We start from the raw sequence: 6,004 nt of genomic DNA on the forward strand, positions 1-6,004 counted from the left end.
ATGTTTATTTTTTATTGATTTTAGGACTTTTGTTTTGAGCCCTTTGGTTATTATTTCCTTTAAACCACCTAGAACACTATTTATTTCATGAAAAGGGTACAAGTATTTCCCATAAATAAACATAATTGTTCTTAATAGTTTACCTGAACAGGCTATTGAACTGGCACCAGTAGACGTGATGAAGGGCGCAACGCAAGCCCTGTGCTATTATTGCCATGTCATTTTCTCTTTAAAATTCTAACAACAGCACAGGAATTTCAGTGTCAGTGTCCAAGTGGAAACAGACTGGATAAAGCCCCTTCCCTGCGCATCCCTGATCAGAATTGGGACTGCACATGTATTTAATTTGACCTTGCCCATTATCTTTGTCACAGCTGTTTGTGCCCTGGGGAGGTGGGGGGAGTGTTAGTACCTACCAGGGCTTTTTTTCTGGAGGAAGTTCATGAGGAACACCATGTGTTTAAGAACATAAGAGAAGCCATGTTGGATCAGGCCAATGGCCCATCCAGTCCAACACTCTGCGTCACACAGTGGCCAAAAATATATACATATATATATTGTGGCTAATAGCCACTGAGGGACCTCTGCTCCATATTTTTATCCAATCCCTTCTTGAAGCTGGCTATGCTTGTAGCCGCCACCACCTCCTGTGGCAGTGAATTCCATGTGTTAACCACCCTTTGGGTGAAGAAGTACTTCCTTTTATCCGTTTTAACCTGACTGCTCAGTGATTTCATTGAATGCCCATGAGTTCTTGTATTGTGAGAAAGGGAGAAAAGGACTTCTTTCTCTACTTCCTCCATAATCTTGTAAACCTCTATCATGTCACCCCGCAGTCAACGTTTCTCCAAGCTAAAGAGCCCCAAGCATTTTAACCTTTCTTCTTAGGGAAAGTGTTCCAAACCTTTAATCATTCTAGTTGCCCTTTTCTGGACTTTTTCCAATGCTATAATATCCTTTTTGAGGTGCGGTGACCAGAATTGTACACAGTATTCTAAATGAGACCGCACCATCGATTTATACAGGGGCATTATGATACTGGCTTCATTTCTCCTTCATTTCCCTCTTGAGAGTTCCAGCACCTCTTTTTCCAGAAAAAAAACCCTGATACCCACCCACCACAAACACACAAACATGCAATGGCAAATTTGCTTTTGTGTTTGTTCAAGGAGTGGAAAACCAGTGGGTTTTTTTTAAAGAGAGGCAGCTGAGAGTATAATTTTTAAGAGAGGTATCAGCCCCATGGCGCAGAGTAGTAAAGCTGCAGTACTGCAGTTCAAGCTCTCTGCTCACAACCTGAGTTCGATCCCAGAGGAAGCTGGTTCAGGTAGCCGGCTCGAGGTAGACTCAGCCTTCCATCCTTCTGAGGTCAGTAAAATGAGTGCCCAGCTTGCTGGGGGGGAAAGTGTAGATGACTGGGGAAGGCTGGGGAAGCCACCCCATAAAAAATCTGCCGTGAAAACATCGTGATGCGACGTCACCCCAGAGTCAGCCCAGAGTCAGAAACGACTGGTGCTTGCACAGGGAACTACCTTTACCTTTTAGCTGAGAGTAGCAAGCTTTCTGTTGGAAAAGGATGACAGAGCCCTGATTTAAAGATTTTTAAAGGTATATATACCATTTATTGAGGGATTTGGTACAATAATGGGAAGGGAAACGTATCCTAAGCAAAATATTAGCAAATAATAAATCAAAGCCTAGACAAAGTACATTCCTTATCCAAACTAACAATATGCCAAGGACAACCAAAAATCAACCAGAGCTATTCCAGTTTGGAGCAGCAGTTACTTTTAAGCTAAAGCTATATGTGGGGGGAAACAGGATAGAGAGGAGAGGTAGGTCAGTTGGAGCAGAAGTGCCTGGTGCCTGGAACTGATGTATGATAATGCGTAAATTGTGACCGATAGAAGTATAGCACCTATTTCTATCTATTTTTCTATTTTTCTATTTTCTATTTTTAAACTTTAATTAATTTATAACTGTACCATTTAAATCATTGTGTATCTGTTTTAACTAAATCATGGCTTGCCATGTCTGTGAGCCGCCCTGAGCCCACCTTTTGGCGGGGGAGGGCGGGATATAAGAATAAAATTTGCTTTGCTTTGCTTTGCTTCTATATGGATGGCTTAAATAGCAAAGGGGAGCAAATTGCCAGATCCCTATGTGGTGCCATGCAGTTTAGAAAATAGAGGGAAATAGATCGAGATGGGGACAAAGATACACCTGTGCTAGAAGAAAGCAGACAAAAGGAGGAGGGATCCAGCATGTGGGAGCCTGAGTTTCAGTCCAGGTTATAGCCCATGTCAGACTCAGAGATTTCATTAAGAAAGGAGACCACTCAAAAGGCTGGGATAACAGGTTGGATCAAGGCTTTTTTTGTAGAAAAAGCCCAGCATGAACTCATTTGCATATTAGGCCACACCCCCTGATGCCAAGCCAGCTGGAACTGAGTTCCTGTGCATTCCTGCTCAAAAAAAGCCCTGGGTCGGATAGAGAAACGAGCTACAAAGGTTTGAGGGTTGAGAGATGGCTTTTATGTACCTTTAGTTGCACTGAAAAAGTGACAGTGTCTCTGCTGTGACCAGAGTGGGTTCTGCCTAGAAATACCAAATACTATTGAAAGATTTTAATTGTAGGGATTGGAGGGTAGAAAGACCTCCAAATCTGGGCATAATTAACTAAGTTCAAAAAGATGGAGGAATACAAGAAATGTCAACCTGTAGCTACTGGGTTATCTGCCTAGAATACCAGCTCAGCCTGGTTTAACAAAGGACTAGATTGGGCCTGATGGCCCTTCCCAAGTCTGTAAATAAACTACCAGAGCAGCAAGCTTGATTAACAACAGTGAGGAGGAGGAGGAGGTCAGTGGGCCTGGCCTCACTTGTCATTTGTTTTCCAGGGAACTCTGTGTTGTAAGGCAGATTCCTGGATGGTCTGGAAGGCGAGCAATTCTTCCACAAAACTGGATCTTTAATTATGACCTGAACTCTGATGAGTTCTCATGAAACCGAACAGAACTGTTGTCAAGGAACCTGGCCACTTGCGTGTGAGTCAGCTTTTCCAGTGCCTACAGCCTGATATCAGTTTTGCAGTTTTAATATCAAACACGGCTTCTCTTCTGCAAGCTCAGAGAGCATATGGCCTGAAAAGTCAGGAAGGTGACCCAAAACATAGATCCTAACTCAGGGATGCTTCCAGGATTACAGAATAAGAAACTCATTTCACAGTCTTGCTAATCTTTGCTAAAATTGAAGTCACCACTCTAACAGCCATTGTGCAGACCTCAGATAACTCCTGAGGAGAAAGCTCTGCCTAACCACTCAGCTGCTACAGACCAGAAAAGATGTTCTGAATGCAAAGTTCACCCCAAATGTTGAGTGCTAGACACCTGGCAGTATCTGTGCCCTGGCAGCAGCGTGAGTATAACTCAGATCCCCCTCAGGAATAAAATAATCCACCTTGACTGGCTGGGAGTGGGATTGTCTTGACTTTGTGGGGCATTATTGATTATATTTGGTAAATTAACCAGTTCTTCATGTTACTGTTCCCCCCCCCCCTTGGTATTTGAATAAACCCATTTTGGTTTTGTCTCAGATGTAAGAGCAAAGGTACATTTGCCTGGACAATGAAGTTGTGTGCTTTCTTAGACAGGAGCTGAGCTGTAGGATTAGCAAAAAGCAGGTAAGCCTCAGCCACTGTGGGTCCCCAGATTCCCTCTGCCTCACTTCTCAGAATCCAGGTCTCTAAACCAAATCACATGACTCACCTGACTCCCTGGGTGATCAGGACCTCTCAATTTTGTCCTCCTTGTGACTGACTTGGCAGCCCAGAAGACCACTGGGCCTTTGAGCTTCTTTCTTGCTTCCAATAATAGACAAGGGTTATAAGAGCCTATGGATGGTTAAGTAGGCCTCACTTCACTAATTTCAATGGATTTATGCACACCTCACTCTGTACTACAGCACTGTGGTCTGAACTCTCTGCTCATGACCTGAGTTCGATTCCGGCGGAAGCTGGATTCAGTTAGCCGGCCCAAGGTTGTCTCAGCCTTCCATCCTTCTGAGGTCGGTAAAATGAGTACTCAGCTTGCTGGGGGGGAAGTGTAAAAGACTGGGGAAGGCAATGGCAAACCACCCTGTAAAAAGTCTGTCATGAAAACATTGTGAAAGCAACGTCACCCCAGAGTCGGAAACGACTGGTACTTGCACAGGGGACCTTTCCTTTCCACTTTGTACAGGAGTGCGGGCAGTTAAAAGCTACAGACAGTATTTCCCAGAAGACTTAGCAAATGCATTCCGAAAGTACTCCATGCCATCTGATTTCTGCGCTTTCCCCCGTTTTGAGCTTGCCCAGCACCTCTAACGTTTTTCATCCCTTCTTCAATAATTTGCCCAGCTTTCTGAAGGAACAAACCAGGGAAGGTTACAAGTGGCAGATATGCCTCAACTTCCAGAGAAGTCTTCTGTGCTTGCAAATCAGCAGATTACAATTGCACTGCAGCACTGCCATCTGCTGGTAAACTGAACTATAGCACCCCAGGCCTTTGTATGAGAGTTTGGTCCAGTCAGGACTCATCCAGGATGACTGCAAGCAAGCATTCTGTATAAGGCAGCCATTTGTCTGTGTCCACTGCCTATGAAAATCCCACACTACTCAATTTTTAAAACAGACAAATGGAAATGGTTTGTTTCCCTGTTCCAAAGCAAATCATTAACCACTAAATCACAAGGCTACACTGAGATGGCCATTCTCTTTGATACCCAGTCGCTGTAGGTTAACAATCCTCTGAATGAAATCAGAAGTATATTTATTCCGACTGTCAAGTAAAAACATTCTATCCCAGCCAAAGATCACTCATGTTTAAGATTTTTATTCAAAATCAATCTAATCATTCTTGAAACAAGTCAACGTAGAAGAATCATGACACAAAAATGTATGTAAATGAAATCAGAAGCATAAAGACACACACATCATCTCTTATCATATCTATTTTTAGATTAAAAGATTTTTAAGATTCTGTGATGCTCACCAAAGCAGTTTCAGAAAGATTAGTCTCACACAATTCAGATCTGAGAAATTCAAGGATGTTTTAAGTGTGGCTTTTATATAGGCCCACTTACATGAAGCTCATGCAACTCTATCAAGACCAATAAATTCATCTTCTTTGATTCTATGAGGTAAGTATTTCCAGCTTTAGAATTACTTATTCCATAATAATGTTGCAAGCCACAGACCTGTTTGTTCCCAGGTTCGCTAGGTTTTATTTCTGGGCATGTCTCCAATAGTTCACAATTATCTTTATAAGGTTGTAACTGAGATTTTTGCTGAAATTTTACATTCTCAAGCTAGCAGTGTTCAACCACTGACAATCACAGTCTGCAACACCAATAGAACATATGCTATAATACTCATACAATCATGGAAGGGAGGAAAACCACTGATGCTGCTCTGAGCACCTTTGCAGAAGGGCAAGATAAAAATGGGGGAGAGGTACCCCTGATCTATGTTATTCACTGAAATATCAACTAGGATGTTACACGTCAGAGCAGCCTATTCCATTCTGTACCATCCCCAAATATCACACCTTCTTCACATTAGACTCCTTTTATATCTACCTGATTTCTATATTTTGGGAAAAATCACTCCTGGGGATAGGAGGTTACATACTCAATGTAATCATCAGACAGATGCATTTTCCACATGTTGCAGTTCAATCACTATCTTACCACTTCAGATGGGTAGCCATGTTAGTGTGAAGCACCAAAATAAAACAGGAGTCCAATAGCACCTTAAAACTAACAAAATTTATTCAAGAACAAGCTTTCATGAGTCAGAGTTTGCTTTATCAGATGCATCTTTCTACTACTGTGAGCGAGAACCCCCTATTTTTACTTATATATGGACATCATGATCACTGGTGTGGTTGCCAGAAAGCTTGGAGTTCAACTCGCACACATCTGCGCTAAGACTTGGGTTTTGGCCTGACATTTTCTGAGAAACTTAT

Source organism: Heteronotia binoei, chromosome 1 (genome assembly GCF_032191835.1).
Source record: "Heteronotia binoei isolate CCM8104 ecotype False Entrance Well chromosome 1, APGP_CSIRO_Hbin_v1, whole genome shotgun sequence".
NCBI classification, from domain to species: Eukaryota; Metazoa; Chordata; class Lepidosauria; order Squamata; family Gekkonidae; genus Heteronotia; species Heteronotia binoei.